Raw genomic sequence first — 19,835 nt, forward strand, 5'->3', positions numbered from 1 at the left:
TATCTTTCCTTCTTAGACCATACATATATATGAGATTGTGAAATATTTGTCTTTCTCTGTGTGGAAGCCTATTTTATTTTATATTTTCTGAGTGTATCTATAGCTAAAGGCTGTTCCCACTGCTTCTGGCACTCTCTCCTTACCCTGTTATCAGGCTAATTCAAGTTCCTGCTTCAAGCCTTGACTTAGATGTACTTTCTTCAAGAAACCTTTTCTCCCATCCAAGTACTAACCAGGCCCGACCCTGCTTAGCTTCCGAGATCAGATGAGATTGGGCGCGTTCAGGGTGGTATGGTAAGGGTTCACGGGAACAAACTTAAAGGACACATGGTCAAAAACTAGGGGGAGGGTGGTAATGGGAGGGAAGTGGGGAGGGGTGGGAGGGGGGGCTGGACTGGGAGTAAAAAGGAGAAAACTGTATTTGAACAATGATTAAAATAAAATTAAAAAAAGAAACCTTTTCTAACTCTTAATCTGCTTTAGGTACTTCCTTTCTGTGTCTCTAGGACAGCCCTTACCAGCCTCCTTTTATTTCTCTTTCCCTCCCAGTGGACTGTGAATTCCTCTGGCTGTTGGTGTCATTAGGGATGAATATGACTCCCATCCTTAGCACCTCGATGCTCAGAGCATCTGTTCATATTCAGCTATAAATGAACGAATGAAATATGTTCCTTTTGAGTTTTCTTTGAGGAAAAGATAACAGATGCTTAGAAAGTGTCTAAATGAAATGATGTGTTCCAAACAGTTCCTCTTAAAAGTAGATAGATTTATTTCACTAAATGCAGTCTTTCAGGCAAACCAAACATAGGACTTCAGCAACAAATCCAGTTCTCTTGGGAGTGGCACCTGTATCTTTGTATGTCCATTGTAAAATCCTTTAAATGATAGATTCTCAGGTAACAAGGCCACAACACAAGCATTGACCATAGAGAATAGAAGGATCAGCTGGAAAAGTACCTGGAAAAGGAGACCCCAAGGGAGATTGAAGAGGGTTATTCATCCAGCAAAAATATGTTTAATTTAGGAAGAAGGGAATTGAGGCATCTGAAGAGGGCCATTGACGTGATGCTGTCAAAGGCAAAGCCATTAATATGTTACCTTGCATGTGAAGGTAATATTCAAACATTATCTTTAGGATTGCCCAAAGGATCAGCAAAGTCATTTGAGCCTTTTCAATTTCAAGCATCCAGCTTATTTTCTCTTAAGATAAAAGCCGTTCTGGGGCCTGGGATCTGAGTTGGATGTTTCTCCTTTTTACTTTGTCATATTTCTTGCCCATGTTTGCTACTGGAAGGTGGGCTGCTGAGAGCACCCAGCCCCATGCCTGGCACATGGCAGGGGCAGTGGGCAAATGCCTCGACAAGTGAGTGACATGGATAAATGCAGGAAGGGTTATGGCTAAAGGGCTCCTTCACATTTACAGAAGGGACCTGATTCTCTCCCCAGCCACTTCAGTTAAAGATCCTGACTTCCTGGGGGAAGGAAATAGATAACCTGCCAGCCCGGCCTGTTCATTTACTTTTCATCCCTCAGGTGTCTATTGACCAGTTGTTCTTTGCACAACAGTCAAGCACTAAGAATATACAGAAAAGTAAGAAAAATATCCTGCCTGTAAGGAGTTTATTGTAGACAGAGATCGAATATCACTTCATATCAGCACATAATGATGGATCATCTTACTTTCTTGAATCTCTAAACTCAGGAAAACTGTCTTGTTCACCGCACACAGAACGGTCTGAACACAAGGGTGTAGGACCACCGCTGGAAGGAACAATCCGGGATTACGTGCTTGTTTAGCTGTGGTGAAGTCTAGTGAAACAGCAATCTAACAGAAGACTGCTCTTGGTGGCTGAAATTGAACTAAAAACCAAGGGTAGAAGGTTTTCTTCCTGTTTTAACTTTAACGAAGATAAGTTTCAATCCTTCTAAATAATTGGAAGTCTTTTCTTCCATTTATGGCAGCTCTTACTATTTGTGATGGAATGAGATGGAAAATGCACAGCAGGAGTAGAAACACAAGTCATGCCCCAGGACGGGAGACGAGTGAGTTCACCTGACAGCATCACCCTTTGTCTCTATGTCACAGTGAAAGGGGGAGGCTGCAGTCATTCCCTGCCTACGGATTCTGTCTCACTTTCAAAGCACTGCAGGAAGAGAGAAAATAAATAAAAATCTTAGGTTTGAGTGTTGGCTCCACAGTTCACTGACTTTGTGTCCTCGGGTACATCACTGAGAGTTTCCTCATCCGCTCCAGGAAGCGAGCAGGGAGGCTCCGCTCTGGTGGTCATGGACAACCTTGAAGGTTTGCGCTGGTATTCTTCGGCTGTGATTCTGAGGGAGACACAGGCAGGGTGGCCCCATTAAGAACCCATCTTCTGAGACACAGAATTCCAGTGCCTTGTAAGTCAGATGGCCCAGTGGCAAGAACTTGAGCTTTCAAGTCTGACAGACCTGAGTCTGAATCCATGGGCTAGAACTTACTAGAACTTATTAGGTTAGTTACCCTTAAGGAAGTTATATACCTAGACTCTACAAGTGATCCTATAAAATAAAAATACTATTTGTACTGCATGAAGTTGTCGTGAGAATTAAAAGAAAAGAAACCCCAAATTAACAAATGTCCTGGTTTTCAATAAATGGTTGTACTGCCTCCCCCCTCTCTCAGACACACCTGTTGGCCAGTATAGACTACAGGCAGCACAGATGGGCGTGCGGCAGGGCCACAGGGATCTTTGTGCGGAACGCACAGGTCTCCTGTGCCCTCGATCATGAGAAGGCGTGTGCAACCAGCAGAATCGATTGTCATGGGCTTCAGCAAATCAAAGGTAGGCTTCCCTCAAGTAAGACTAGATGCAAACAATTTCTCAGACAAGAGGACCTTGGTTGCTAATAGCCATTTCTAGGCATCTGTGATGCCAGCCACAGCTGGCAAGACTGACTTTTCCAAGAGGGAAATTCCCTCCACGCTGGCTCAGGGAAAAAGTCCAGACTTCACCCTGTCTCTTTCCAGAAAACAAGAATCTCTCAGTTTGTGTTTACGAGAAGATTGCAGGTTTCACTCCAGCAGAAGGTGAAAAGAATGTCCCCCTCCTCTCAGCCGAGCAGAGCCCACAAGATTTGCTGAAGGGGTGGAGGAGTTGTTTCTCCCTGGCGTGCCTGCGTGCTTGTGTGTGGGGGGCGCCAGGCAGGAGGCGTCTTGGACTGGGGGCCTCAGAGCTGGGAGTCGCCTGGCGCACTTGTACACTGCATATGTTGTGCCTCGGGGGTTGGAAGTTGAGCCAGAAATAATTCCCTCTTGAGACAGAGCAGGGCCGTTCCTACTGGCTTGGACAGGGGGTGGCTCCCCTTCATCGGTCCTGGAGGAGCTGCTGTTGACAGGTTGCTGGGGTTCTTTCAGTTTGGATCTCCGTGTGGAGCATGCATAAGGGACACTGGGGAGTGGGGAGAGGAGGTCGGCTAGAATGTGAAGAGGGGTGCATACCTTGGTGGGCAGGACACCTGCCACTGCTTGCAGCCCAGGACCACCATGGGGTATGAGGGGGTCCACAGGTGCACTCTCAGGCTCTGGCCAGCTCAGATCACAATAGCAGATTCCAAATGTGTTTGTACTGACCAATGCCTCGTGCTTTGCACCAGCGGCAATGTGGTTGAGCAGCACAATTATCCACAGTGGTTCTGAAGAGTCATAATCAAGCTTGTTGTTATATAACTGTTGGTAACTTCCATTCCTTACTGTTGGGAAAATGGGCCAAGGAAGATGTCAAGGGAAGAGCAATCCAAAATGGAGCATTATGCGCTCTCTTGGAAAAACTATTTTGATGCCCTGGACCTGTTTCTAATGGGGGATTCTGGGGTAGATAATGTGGACCCGCATTCTACATTTGGCTCCCTTTACTGTCATCCAGAGGCTGTGTGGCCAAAGGGCCGACTGCGGCCCCACTCTGACCACCCAACCCATTGGATCTCTGCTTGAGACTAAACCTGAAAAGCAAATGAATTTCCTTGTTGTCATCCTTAGTAATCATATATTTTACCAACCTTGAAAGTAGTGAGGATAAAATTTTGGGGAAAGAGGCGATGAAAATTTATTTTACAAGTAACAATAGTAATAATAATCATGATAACACCCCTCAGACGAGCCAGGCTCTCACTCAGAGCTACGCTACCGTGGCTCTGGTTTGGCTGGCCTCCGTGGCTTGGCAAGCTCCATCCACTTCATCTCCCCCTTCTCCTGTTGGCTGAGCTCCATCCTCCTCTTGGCTCCTGCAGCCCGATTCCTGGCTGGCTACGCTAATCCCACATAATATTTTACGCAAATTTATATGAACCCCATTACAAAGCCTAGCAAAGAGGCACTGTTTCTTTTCCTTGATAAAATTAATCATTTATAACTTGGCTTTAAGAAACCAGCCCCACTTGTGGGTGCTCCGTTTTTGCTCATAAGAAACATTCCCAGCCCTGCTCTAAAAGAAAAAGATTTCCCATTCCTCTGCCTGGCTCTGGCCCCCTAAAGTGCCATCTACTTTGGAGATTCCCACCAGTCTCATTTAGAACCACACTCACAAGTTGCCTGGGAATTTCTCCCAGAAAGCTCCCATCTACCCCATTTCTTGGGGCTTGATTTCCCGCAGACCCCTGGGTGGTTTAGATTGTTGTCTGTATCAACAACATGATAGACTTACCATGTTTATCAAGCTTCTCCAAAGAGTTGTGGGAATCATTTGTGAATTACTTCTTTGATTTTTCTTAAACGAAATTCTGTTTTTACTCATGTTAAATGACTGTTCCCAGAGAACGGTTTCTTTAGTGGCATTGTTACATGAAGGAGGCAGATGCAATCCCTGGTTCTAACAGAAATCAGTGAAGCCACCGAATTCTAAATTTGCAATTAGGACAAAGAAAGTTCAGCCAAAAAGCACCTCAGTCAGCCCCTGATGACTCATTAATAAAGAAAGTAACTAATTTTTCACCACCAGAGAGAAAAATCTAAAGACTACACTATATGTGTCGGCACATACCTACAGCCTCTATACATAGGCTGTTCTAGGAAAACAGAATAGAATTTCTCTGCTCTTGTTTTCTTTAAGCAAAGACAAATAGCAGATTGTAGCATCTAGCACCTCAAACTTTTCAACAAGTCAGGGGAAATGGAAAGAGCATCTATTGATCCAGTCACTTTTCCCCAGCAGCGTGGGTGGCGGGAGGCTTGTGTGTGTTTTTGTACCTGGTGCTAGTGAAGGGTTAGTCAACTGTGCTTATAGTTCCAGCCTTGGGAATATGATTTCTGCTTTCCATTTAAACACTTAACTCTCCTTTTTTCTGTAGCAAAGAGTCATGCCACACTTACACTCAGGGAAGCTTTCTTATGTGGTAGTAAAGTAGGTTGGGATGGACAACAATGAGCACCCCTTCCCAAAGTGTCACAGGTTCAATTCCCAGTCAGGCCACATGCCTGGGTTGGAGGCCACAGCCCTCAGCAACCACACATTGATGTTTCTCTCCCTCTCTCCCTCCCTTCCCTCTCTAAAAATAAATAAAAATAAAATCTTTAAAAAATAGAATAAAACATCTGAAGCTCAGACATGTGGTTGGGTTTGCTCAAATCATGCAGGGACTTAGTGACAGAGGTAGGACTAAGGTCTAATTCTTCCAATTCCTCACCCATTGTTTTGTTCTTAACTTCATTTACTGTCATTCTTTGTCCCAAATATTTCAGGCAGCATTCTGGATGCTCAACGTATATGTTATAATTTTTTCCAGAAGAATTCCATATCGAATTGCTCACAATATATTCATATTATCTACTAAATAGGAAGAGATAAGTATATATCTAAATTAGCATCTGCCACACAGTCTTGTTTAGTTAATGTAAATGAAAGTAACCACAACCAACAGGGCGAACACACATGCACGCACACACACACACACAACTGGCCAGGTTCTACCAATAGGAGACAGAGCCAAGAAGCATTCTCCTTACAATCTACTTGGGAAGATCCTACTTTTGATCCTTTTAAATGAACTATTTATTTTAAAATAGGTTTAGATTTACAGAAAGTTAGCAAATATCTGACAGAGTTCTGGTCCACACAGCATCTAGTGAGCCCTATTCTTAAGGCCTCACATAAACATGGTAACTAATAAATGTGAGTCCATAATGATACAGTATTAACTAAGTTATTTTTACTAAAGTACATACTTTATTCAGATTCCTTTTGTTTTAGCCATTTTTATTTTCTGTCTTTGACTCCCATCTGAGATACCACATCACATTTATTGGTCATATCTCCTTAAGACTCTCTACACTGTGACAGTTTCTCAGACTTTTGTTTTTGGTGACTTTGAGACGAACTGGTCAGGTGTTTGGTAAAGTGTCATTTACTTTGGGGTGTCTGATATTTTCCTCATGGCTAGACTGTGGTTATGGGTATAGGGGAGGAAGATGACAGAGCTTACGTGCCATTCTCATCACATCTGTCAAGGGTGCATACTGTCAACAGGACAACACTATCGATGTTAACCTTGACCATCTGGCTGAGGTAGTGTCTGATTTGTCTCCCTGTAAAATGACTCTTTTCACCTGCTTTTCTAGTATAGCTTTTGGAAAGATGTCACTATGCACAATCCATAGGGTATGATGCTCTACCTGCTGAAGGGAGCAGTATTTATATAAATTATTTGAATTTGTCTTTGCTTTTCAAATCACACTATATATGTAATCACAAGAAACAGTAACCATAACATTAAAAGAACATAAAAAAATGTAAGATATGAAAAGGTCTCAAAAAATACTTCTTTCTGTCTTCCTGATTTAACGAGGACTGTATCAGCTAATTCGCACAGTGCACACTCACATATGGCCATGTTAAATTGTCAATATTTATTATTCACTCAATATATACTTTTTGGTACATATGCTTTGTTAAACTGGGGGTCCAATCACTTGAATTCAAAACCACACTGTGTAGCAAGTAAGAAAAGTGCCACCACTGTCTCTCAGCTTTCAGATGAGAAATCCATGGCTGAAAGTTTCCTTGGTTATTATTGATCTAGTTGTAAAGAATACACAGCTTTCTGGACAACAAGCGCAATGCTTGACTATACTCAGCAGTGTGGTCTTCCTAGCACCACTAAGCAGAACAGAACAGGCTGTTTTTATTAAATATTTCCAAGGGGAATCCTTATTTGCTGAGCCATACCTGCCGCTGAGAAATCAAGGATTCAGCTTAAAGTTTTATTTGGCTCATCCTAAGATTCCATCTCCTCTAGCCACAACCTCCTCGCTATCCTTGCCCCCCACCTCTGTAAACTGTTACGCTGGCTATGTCTATATTTCTGCTACTGAAAATAAGTAGTATGTGGACTACTTGGTTTTGAGTGTCTACTGTCCAAATATATTATCAATGTGTTTACCTGAAATCTGTTGCTGTAGAACTTTGGTGTTCTTTTTATTATTGTATTTTTCCATTACCATTTGCCCCCCTTATATACTCCTCCCCTTAGCAATCACCACACTGTTGTCCATGTCCATGAGTCTTTTTTCCCTTTTGTTCAATGCCTCCACCCCTAACCCCTGCCCCCAGAGTTGTCAGCCTGCTCTTTATTTATGAGTGTGTCTCTATTTTGCTTGTTAGTTCAGGTTGTTCATTAGATTACACATATGAGTGAAATTATATGGTATGTGTCTTTCTCTGACTGACTGGCTTATTTCACTCAGCATAATGTTTTCCAGGTCCATCATTGCTGTCACAAAGGGTACAATTTTCTTCCTTTTGATGGCCCAGTAGTAATGCATTATGTAAATGTCCTATAGTTGTTTTATCTATTCATCTACTGTTGGACACTTGGGCTATTTCCATATCTTGGTGATTATAAATAACACTGCAATGAGCATAGAGGTGTGTATGTTCTTTTGAATTAGTGTTTCAGGTTTCTTCGGATAAATCCCCAGAAGTGGAATCACTGGGTCATAAGGCAGTTCCATCTTTAATTATTGAGGTATCTGTGTGCTGCTTCCACAGTGGCTGCACCAGTCTGCAAAAGGGTTCCCCTTGCTCCACTTGGTTGCAGGACTTGCTGTTTGTTGATTTATTGATGACAGCCATTCTGATAGGTGTGAGGTGATATCTCATTTTGGTTTTAATTTGAATTTCTCTCATTGATTAGTGACATTAAGCATCTTTTCATATGTCTATTGGCCATCTGTGTGTCATCTTTGGAGTTCATGTCTATTCAGGTTCTTTGCCCATTTTTAACTGGATTTTTTTGGGGGGTTGGTGTTAAGTTTTATAAGTTCTTTATAAATTTTTGTGTTCTTATAAAAGATAAATTTATCCTGGAACTTTGCAAATCAGTCCAATAGTAGGAAATAGTGACTAGCTACTATGCACATAACATTGTACTAGACATCCTAGAAAATGCACTAAAAATAAAGGAAAGAGATCACCATAGGCTAATTGGAAGGTTTACAATCTAAAAATTGTTACAGAGTAGGAAAATCCCATGATTTGGAAATGTAAGTCTCATAATAAAGAGAAAAATAGAACTGTAAGAGGGATGAGGATTGAAAAAACCAGTGAAGTGAACTTAGAGTGAGGAGGAATGAGCTCAATAAAAACCAGGACTAAACTCAGAGAGAGGGGAAATCCTTAAACATTATATCTAACACCTCTAAAGAAAAAACATGATATTCATTGTCACACTCAGATCCCCCCTTTTCTTCTTTAAGGCTTTCTCATGAGTTATCCTTTATAATAAACCACTCTAAAGTATTTGGCACCAGGAATAACAAGTGATGTTCTCATGATTTTCTGGGGAATGGTTTAAGTATAAAGCAAACTCAAAATATATATTCCTCTTTCTTCAGAGTGTTAGGAGGAGAAACTATCCAAATTCAAGTTCATCATACATTTATTTCTAATACAACATGTTCAGATTTTATAGCGTAAGCTTAAGCATCTTATTCTTTTCTTTAGCCCTTCCAATCTTCATAGTATTGTGGACAATTTTGGCCAGACAAGATCTCCTGAGCTAGTTCACATACTATGTAATTACCCACGGTGAAAACATTTCCATTATTCTAAAACCATTCTCTTCTCCTTTTGGATATTGCATTTATTGATATCAAAGGAGACTAAATTCAGAAGATTTAGGACAGAAAGAAAATTTCTATCAAGTTTTGGGATCTTTGTCACACATGCTACATAGCAGGTGAAGGAGAGCGATATCATCAGGCTTCAGAGTGGAATACAATGGACTGAACCTACCCCTACTGCATGCTATGGGGGCAGGATGAATCGGATCCATTAAAGGTTTTGGCGGTCAAGGGAAAGTCTTACTGCCACCATGACTCAGGTCTAGAAATGAAAAAAAGAGGTTCAGTGGAACAAAAGAGCTTTATTCCATTGTCCTTCCTCAAAGGGAAAGGACAATGGAACAAACAGTATGTCGTCCCTCTTTTCATCCACAGATCAGTTTTCTCCTATTGTTACCATACTTGTTACTGACTTGTAGACAATGCATGTTGATATCAGACTCATATTCTGACAAAGTGACTAAATGGACCTTTGTTTTGTTTTCAGAGTAAAAATGTATTAGAAAAGCTAAGGGATTGCTGTGGAACAGGGAGTATAAGGAGGCTAAATGGTAATGGAAAAAATAATAAAGATAAAAATAAACAACAGCAACAACAAAAAGAAATTTCAAAAGCAATACCTGTCTTTTTTTAGGACTACTGACAAAGAGAAGAGTAAGTCACAGCCACAGCCTTCTGGTCTACCTGCCAAAAATTTTAGAGAAATGGAGAGTGATTCTCAAGTAAGTTCCAACCTCAACCCTTCTATCAATATTAAGAAAATTTTGTCAAAGTCAACTCTTTTTATCATCTGTACTCTATAGTGATTCTAAATAATTGTCTCTAAAAAGAGAACTTTGCAGACTAAATGGATGAAAATCTAAATTTCAAATGTAGAAAACATGTACACAATAAACTCATAAATATGATTAGTTCCAAATGAGGAAGATCATCATGATGTAAGTTACTAAATATTATAATATTTTATCACAAGACAGATTTATGTAATCTCCCCCATCTTCTGTGCTCTTCTGTGCACAGGGGGGACAAGGACAGGAATCAGAACCAATACACTCTAAATATTAAAAGATTGGGTTTTTTAAATATTATTTCAAAAGATATCCTTATTTATTGTAATGTTTAGAAAGGTTGATTGAAATGTAATACCCTTGCTAGGTTTACACCTGGGAAATGCATTGGAGGTTCAAAGAGGAGGAAAAGAAAGTAGAAGTTATAAATGCAAAATGTTTTTGTATAATTATCAAGAGGTGAAGGAACAAAAAGTTATATCTATCATCTATCTATCCTTTACACTACTTTTCTGCTCAAGGGCATATAATAGTTTACTCTTGGCAATAACATAAAATCTCCTTAATATATTTCCTGTTCTTCTTAATCTGGCTCCACTCTACCAAACCCATCTCGTTTTGTCTTCTCGTTGGCACATATATTCATTCTCACAGATCCACTGTTTGCATGAATTGCCCCATTCCTTTACCCAAACTGGGCTTCATGGATGTTGTTCACACCCTTCCTGGTACACATTTCTTTCAGCCTTCTGCCTACCTTGGTCTTATAGGTGTTTAAACATTCAGCCTAAATTCCTTCTTGAAAACACCTTTCTTTGTTAGACTACTGGCATTACTTTTTTAAAAAATTGACCTTTGAAAAATCCAGACTCTACAATTTATCCTGCAACTGTTTTCTAATGGTTTCAAGTGTGTTTGTTAGTTTGATTTCTAGGCTATACCATACAGTTCTCTAAAGAAGAAAACATATCTTAAATTCCTACTGTACTTCACATAAATTTAAGCAGTTCTGGGCTTAAATATAATGCTGCATAAATACTAGAAGATGATTGATTTTTGCCTAGTTGACAAAAATTCATGCAAAATTCTCTCAATTATTTCAAACACCTGCATGAAAAGTTTTTGTTTCATCCCAACAAAAGGAATCCCGTCACGTGGCCAGAATTGGGTGGTGATGAGTGAAGGTGCGGAGTAGGGAGCAGATTCTCAGAGAGGTTACATCATTTCCTTAAGTTCATGAGGCAAATATGTGGAATTAAATGCATACGTGATGTTGTACAGTCAATACCAGTCAATACCAGCATGCATCTCCATTATCTTTTCATCTCAGAAAACTGAAATTCTAAACTCACAAAACAATAACTTGCCATTGCTATTCCCCCAAGCTCCTGGGAACCACCCTTCTACTTTCTGTCTCCATTATTTTAACTAAGTGCCTTATATAAGTGGAATAATACTGTGTCTGTCTTTTGTGACTGGCTAATTTCATTTAACATAATGTTCTCCAGGTAGATCCATGTTGTAGTATGCATCAGATGAAACTGGAGGTTCAGGAATTACTCAGTTTTATAACTTGTCTTGAGATTTTACATTTCCTCATCTCTCAGGTGAAAACAGTACTTTTTGGCTTCTGTGCCGAACTGAATTTTTGTGATAATTAAATGTGAAGATAATTAAGTGAAACTATTGTCAACACTACAATTGTTTTTATCAACATGGAAAACTACTTTTTCTTTTGGTATGGTGTAGAAAACTACTCTAAAGGGCAGTGGAGTGAATGAGAGGAAAGTTTCCCTGGCCCGCCCCTGTACACACCACACAGCCACACTCACGGAATGATGAAAACCCCTCCAGTGTCTCCGTTTAACGACACAGCCAGGTTTCATGCTGCTTTACAAAATACAGCGAAGGTCTGAGAATCTTTGGACATCAGACGGTACATGACTGCCACCTTTTTAATTGAGGGTTAAAAAGTGGGCATGAGATCCAAGGAACCTCACGTCACTGTGTGCAGGACAGTCAAGCTGTGGTGAGCAGAGCATCCAGGCTGCAGATATTTGCACAATTTTACTAGGACAAACACCCAATCTACCAGTGCTTTCATGGAAATTCTGGCTGTGTAACTGTATTAACATTGGCCAAGGCTTGAAGCTATTTTCAGAATCCTTCACAAACTTACAGGAAGTAACTTCCCTTTTTATTTACATTCGGTATTGTTATTTTTAAGTATTGCACTTGCAGGAAGATTTTTTGGCCATGGCCATGACTAATATTCATGTTTTTTTAAATCACATGTATATGAAGAATCGTGAAAACACATACCAATTGGGTTGAGTTAATAAAAAAAAAAAACAACAACACTCCAACTCTCCCCTGATTGAAATGCTAGACCTGATGGCTCTTTCTAGCAAAGCTTGAGTGCTTGCAGACTTGGTGGAGTAGACTGGCCCTCCCCGGCCTCCAGCGTGAGCTGTGGCAAAATCAATAAACAAATAAATAAAGTAAAGACCAGAGACTCCGTGGAGAGTTGGGGCTCCCTGTCTCTTTTATGAGTAATGAATGTGGTAACCACAGAGACTTGGAAAGGACTGGGATTCTCAAATCTGCAAACTGACTTTCAAGAAGGTCTGTGCACTATGACAGGGGCTTGCTGGGGATCAGAGGATCAAGGAATAAATAAGAAGGAATTCAGGCAGAAAAGCATTGGGCTTTACAATAGGGTGATAGGATAGGGATTGCTGTAAATCGACCCTCCCTCCCAACATTTATGTTCAAGCCTGAGTCTCTATGAACTCTTGTGCAATGTGACTGAATTTCCCAGCCAGTCTCTTGAGAAGTAAGATGACTTGTGCCCAAAAAGACCCACCTGACGAGGCCATCTGTTTCAAGACTGTTTCACTGTCCTGGGTGGTCCCAGGCTTTTGAAAGGGAACATCTTTCTCTTAAGAAACACACACGAAATAAATAGAACAGAAATTGGCTCTTACACTTTGGCCGCCCCACTCCATTCCAAATCCTTCATGTTTTCTTAAGTGTTGGGGGGTGCTTTCATGTGTCCATCCCTTATGTGCCTATTCTCGAATACCAGCAAAGAAAGAGAGCAAGAGGGAAAAGGAGAGACTGTAGGAGCCCAGAGAGCACATGCAGGTCCAGATGGAGTAACACTACTGTGGGCATCTTAGCAACTGTGACTTCTCTCCTCACCACCCAGTAGTCCATCAGCAAGGTTGTGCTAGGTCAGAAAGGAACCAATGTGGTGCCTTGCTCCACACAAAAGAGTCGCTATTCTACAATACCAATTTTTTTTATGTTCACAAGGAAAAACATCTTTGGGACACTAATATGGGCATTTTCACTAATATATTCATAGAAATCAAGAAGAACAAAAAGAGGATTTATTTATTTTTCTCAGCTTTGTTAAAAGAGGTCCTCACTCAGTTCTGTGCAGAATGTATGATCACCTACTTAATGGATCAGTCACCCCCTTCTTTGTATCTTTAAAGAATTCTATGACTCAAAGAAGCTGTCAATAATTCACCAAGGAGAAAGCAATGTAGCTAAGAAGCTCCTTCTTTAAGAGAAAGTCAGAAGCAGGAAATTGGTATAAGAGAGAACCAAGTTGCTCGGCCAGTGTGATACCAGGTCAGGGCACATGCCTGGGTTGCAGGTTCGATCCCTGGTAGGGGCATACGAGTGGTAACAAATCTCACATCAGTATTTCTATCCCTATATCTCTCCCTCCCTTCCCTTTTTCTAAAATTAATAAACATGGCCTTGGATGAGGATAAAACAAAAATAAGAGGGAACCAAGTTGAAGCTATAGTATAGTTCTCTTTACCTCCTCTGGAGTATCCAGAGCTGACTAAGGCTTTACTCTCCTTTGGATGCATGTGTAAGAGGCTTTGAAAAACTTCCAAGCTACAAAGTTAGAGAGGATAGAGAAATGTTGGAAATTAAAGAGGAAGAAATGAAATGAAAATTGATCACAATACAGTGGCTCATCAGGAGGTGGTTTTTATTTTTTTTCTGTTTAAAAATGAATCAGGATACAAGGGAATGTCAACCCTTATCCCATTAAAAATGTAATTCTTTGTTTGGGCTGTTAGCTCCATTCCTAAGACACTGATTTTTTTCTTTATATGTAAAAAACAAAATCTTCTTTAAAAAATGAAGATATTTTTATACTGTATTCAGAACAGTGTTCTCTACTCTTCAAGTGGTAGTTAAAAAGAGGTCCCACCCCAAAGGACCTCCCAACTTCAGGGCCCACAGTGAAATAAATTCTGTTCAAGGGAAGTTAAAAAATCCTATAGCAAACACATATTTAATTTTGAAATATTGAAAGCTTAGCCTTGAGACTGGAAATGAAAAATGGATGTCCCCTCGCATCACTTCTATTCAGCATCGCTCTAAATGCAGTAGTAGACAGTTCAGTAAGCAAGGACAAACATTTCAAATGTATAAGAGTAGGAAAGGAAAAACATAGACTTATTCAGAGATGTCATAATTCTGTAGTTGCAAAATATGAAATCGTCTATAGAGAACTACAGAAGAGTCAGTTTGGCAAAGTTGCTGGATACAAGGTCAGTTTGCAAAAATCTGTTGGACTTTGATATATCAGTAATGCATAAATTACTGACAGAAAAAAATACCAAGAGAAATTAGAGTAGGTCAAGATAAATAGAAGGATATATAAAGTTATTAAAATGCGATATTTTAAGGGATAATATTTCTCATATTGATCCGCAGTTTATCATAATTTGAAACTAAACAACAGCATATTTTGTTACAAAAATTGATTAAATGGTTTTAAAATGAGTATAGAAATGCAAAGGTCCAAGAAAAGCTATGATAACCTTAAATAAGGAAAAGAACAAATGTTAAGAGATTATACTACTAGAGAGCTAGACCAATTAGAGAGCTAGAACAACTGGAACAGCACGGACTTAACTCAGACAGATGCGCTGACAAATGGAATGGCCTCCAGAGGCAGAGCCATCCATCAAATTAGTGGCAAAGGTGGCAGTGCAGTGTATGGGGAAAATGACTTCTTTTTTCAATAAATGATACTAGGCACATGGATACACGCATATATGTATATATGCATTATTTTAAACTTTATCTAAAATGAAAACATATATCAATTCCAGATGGATACCAAACCCAAAGATAAAAAGTACAGCCCAAAAGATTTTAAAGAAAAATATAGAAAGGACTCTAAAAGTGTTAACTGTAAAGAAAAAATGGTAAAGTATATTATTATATTAAAACCTTTTATTCGCCAAAATATATCCATAAGATAGTAAAAAAGACAACCTACAGAGTGGGCAAAGATAATTGTAATACCTCTATCTGACAAAGGACTCATGCATACATACATGTGTTTTCTGAATATATATGAACATGTTAAAAGTCTTATAAATCAATAAGACAGAAAACTCAACAAAAAGTGGGCAATTTATTAGTCCTTACAGAAGCTTAAATTAGCATCAGCATGGCTAAAATGAGATGAAAAATATCAAGTGTTGACAAGGATGTGGAACAATTCAAATTCTATCCACTGTGGATAGAAATGTCGATTGGCATACCATTGGAAAACCTTTTACTGTAGCTGCTAAAGCAGAACACATGCATAATCTGTGACTCAGTGGTTTTACTTGCGGGCAGGTACCGAAGAGAAATGTATATACACCAAAAGCTAAAGAGTACTAGAATGCTTATAGCTGCTTTATTAGCGATAGTCTAAACATGGAATCTACCCAAATGTCCATCAATAAAAGAACCAATAATGGAATTGTGGCATATTTACACAATGGAACACTAAACAACAGAAACAAAAATCCAGAACTTCACACATTTGAATTTATCTCACAAAACCAGTGGTGAGCAAAAAATTTCCAGACCAAAGAAAAGAGTACTATATTATTTCATCTATATTTACTCCACTTATGTAAAGTTCAGAAACAAGCAAAAATTAATCAGTTTGCTTAGAAGTCAGGAAAGTGGTTAGCCTGGGAAGGAACGGACAGTACCGGGGAGGAAGCCAGGCAGGGCCTTCTAGGTTGCTCCACTGTTTACTTTCTGGATTTGGACAGGTTCATTGGTGAATACTCACTGACCTGTATACCCATGATTTTGCACATTTTCTGTATGTGTATTATACATCATTAAATTTTTGAGTGATTTATAGTTCATTCTGAACTCCAGCAATTTTCTTTCTTTAGTGTTTTTGGCTAAGTTAATTAAAATAGAAGTTGATGGATTTACGCATTAATTTACAAAACCTTTCTGCCACACCTTTAACTATGAAATCTATTTTTTCCTACCAAAGCAGAATTTTCCATTACTGCCTGTGCTATTGCATTAGAGAGTTGCCATTTCAAACACCACTGGAAGGTTCCATTTCTTCTTACAGCCTATTTAAATTACACTTTTAGAAGCTTTTAATTACAAAAACACCCTGTGCTCTTTATAGGCATTTGTCAGTTCTCACCATCTTTAAATGGAAGAAAAGGTACATCTTAAAGTTGACTTTGTTGTAAAGTGGATGTAAGATGTTGGGGTATGAAGCTTTTGCACTCTTTCACATGTCTGGTATTCCTTAGAATTGTTTTACAACATCTCACATTCTAAATGAAACCAGGAGAACTGAGAGAACAGGCAGGAAGAAAAGGAGAGCAGTTATCTGAGCCACTTCTTCACGTGTAACCAAAGCTACATAATAAAAAGTGTACTTTCTAGAGGTTGAATTTTATGAAACAGAGGAGTTTATGAAACACACTGAGGAGCTCTTCCTTCTGACCTTCCAAAAGCCACTACACCAAGGCCATTCCCATACAAGGGCAATCTTGGCAGAAAAAGGTCAAGTGCAGCTGAAAGCCACTATCTCGATGAAGCATTTCCTGATGTTTCTACTCATCCTTAATTTCTTCCTCTGCTATAATTCTGTATGTACTTTGTTCATAATCACTTTTGTTTTCTATTCTAATGTAATTGGCCTCTCTTAACCAAAATGCTTCATTTTCTCCTTTCATAAAAACCTGGGTGCTTCAAGGATTGTAATAGCATCATAGGATTACACTTTGTCTAATGTTGCACAAATTTTCCTTAACCTGCATGCAATTTCACCTTCCTCCTTACAGCACTGATAAAGAATTTTTATGCTGGAACAGATAACTGTCATTCATGTTCCCAGCAGCAGAATTCACAATTATGTAAAAGGGTGATGTAACCAATTGTCTACTGAAAGATGAACAGATAAACAGAATGTAGTATGTACAAATGGAATATCATTCAGTCTTCAAAAGAAAATTCTGATATATGCTGCAGTGTAAATGAACCTTGAACGCATGATGCTGGGTGACATGTGCCAGTCACAGAAGAACAACTATTCAATGGCCCCACTTACATAAGATTTCTTGACTGACCAAATTCATAGCCACAGAAAGCAGAGTGGTGGTTGCCAGAGTGGAGGCTGGGGGAGGAAAGAAAGGGTGGGGTTACTGTTTAAAGGGCACAGAGTTGCAACTGAAAGGAAGAGAAATTTCTTGAGATGGATGGTGGTGTTGGTGACACAACAGTGTCAATGCACGTAATGCTATGGGGCTGTGTACTTGAAAATAACTAAAATGGTAAGTTTTATGTTATGTATATCTTACCACCATAGAAACAGTTTTAGAAATTTAAAAAAATTCTCAGCTCTTGTCCATCAGCAACTCCTGGTGTGTGTGGGGGGAGGAGGTGTGATTTTTGTTCCTAATATTCCATTCTGCCTATCCACAATTTTTCTGTCTTGTGTAATAACACATGACTCGTATGTAACTTTGGACAACATTATGGTATATTCCCAAACGCAAAGTGCTAAACACGTCACCAAAAGAGTCTAGAAAGGCATTTTCTTTTATTCAGCGACAATGCCTCGGAACAGAGATGTTTTGTTATGTTTTAGCCCCATAAGGAAGCTGTTTTGCTCTGATGAGTTTTCAACAATGGAACAAGATACACGGAAACAAAGAAATAGTGGCACCGACATCACTGTTGGGGTCCTAGGAGGTCACTGACCTTCCTGCTTGGAGTCCAGGACAAACATGTTTTTAGAAATTAAGGAAGTCTCATCTTCTGAATATATATGAATGGGTAAAAATGATATCGCCTCATGGAAAATCTCTGTAATTTAAAAAATTAAATTCAGGTTTAAAGGAATAAATGATCTCTACTATATTTTCTAATTTCTCTATTTTCTATTAAAAAGTCAGCACTATCCAACTGCTTATTCAATTTCTCCTTCCTCTCCTTCTGTGCCTTCCTCCTTTTCACACATACAGTTCCTTAGGACTCACAGAAAAAAAATCAAACTATTTGTCATGGAATATAAGGTTCATCACAACCTTTCCTTATTTCTTATTGCTGGCCCAACACACCCTGGATCCACTCAGTTCATGTCACAGCAGCCACCTTTCAGAGCAGGCCATGATATGTACGTACATCATCTTGTCCTTTCTTTACAAATGCTGCATGTTCAGATCAGAACACCTTCCCAGCTTTCTCCACGTGATGACTTCCTAGTCATCTCTGAAACAATTCACTTTTTACCCTCTCTGTGGAACACTCTGTGTTTTTCCCTCCCTTGCCAGTCAGGTACCTATCCCTCTTCAACCATCCCTCGTGATTCAAGAGTGTCCTGACTAGTTCTCCTACCCCGCACATGGTGCATTCTCCACACGCAGCTGCCAGCTTTTAAACTACTGGAGTGTCCAAAGTGGTGCCTCGGTTGTCCCACAGCACTGGGCACAGCACCTTAGAGGAAGCTCCCGGATACTTGTTTGATTACATGAATGAATAAAGAATAAAGGAATGAGTAAAAGTCAAGACACATACCTTCACTATTAGGGATTTCACAGACAGAACTCAGAGGCTTATGTGTTCATGGGACAGGAACAAAGGTAAAGTTTATTTAATACAGAGAGAGCAGAGTTCTGTAGTTACTGGTTGGACGTCAACCCCTCTTACAACCCAAAATCACTTACTCCGCTTTGTCTCTGCAGAACATCACACACAGGCATGCTGGGAAAATCGAGTCACAGCAGCTAACGAACAGCTTCAAAGTTGCAAGGTAATGAATTGTCATCATCACACAAAATAAAAATAATGTTGTCTTCTAACAACCTTTTTAAGTAGAAAAGAATCCCTTTCTACACACAACATGTGTGGTAAGAAAGTCAGTAGAATTGCTTCCACTTACAATGCTTTCAAGTTCTATCCCTGGAGCCACTTGGCCTGAGATACAAAGGTGGAAAGAAACCTGGTTTCATGCACATGCATACTCACACACAGTGTGCTCTCTTATATAAACCGGGCAGTGACAAGTTCCTTGGATGGCTAAGTCAAAACTGGTCCACCAAACAAAATTCTGCACTGTGCTGGAGAGCGCTCGGGCTGCTGGGGTTGAAGGTTTGCCTTGGCTGGAGTTCCCTGTAACACCACCCACCTCTCTCCAGTTGCAATGTTCTAACCAGGTCACCTCGACGCTGTGAAACAGATGTTCATTGAAGGGAAAAGGAAATAGGTGGTGTCCATTGAAAAGTGATAGCTATGGCAGAGGGAAAAGCATATTTTTACCTACAACACATGCTGAATATTAGGGCAGCTTAATGGGAAGGCAGGCATCCCTGGCTCTCCAGGAATGGGCAGCACTTAAGTGAGCCCTTCGGTGTACTGAGAGGCAGGGAGCAGGGTGCTGAGGGGCTCAGGCTCTGGGGTCAGACTGTTCGGTTTTAACTCTTAGCTCTGTACTCCCGAGTCATAAGTCCTTGGGCAAATTATTTAATTTGTGTCTTCAGTGTCTTATCTATAAAACTGGGATGATAATAATACTGATTTCATATGGTTCTTGTGACAGTTACGTCTTGATCCATGTAAAGGATTTCAAATAATGCGTAGTGCTGTCTCTCTGC

This window comes from Phyllostomus discolor, chromosome 2 (genome assembly GCF_004126475.2).
Source record: "Phyllostomus discolor isolate MPI-MPIP mPhyDis1 chromosome 2, mPhyDis1.pri.v3, whole genome shotgun sequence".
NCBI lineage: Eukaryota > Metazoa > Chordata > Mammalia > Chiroptera > Phyllostomidae > Phyllostomus > Phyllostomus discolor.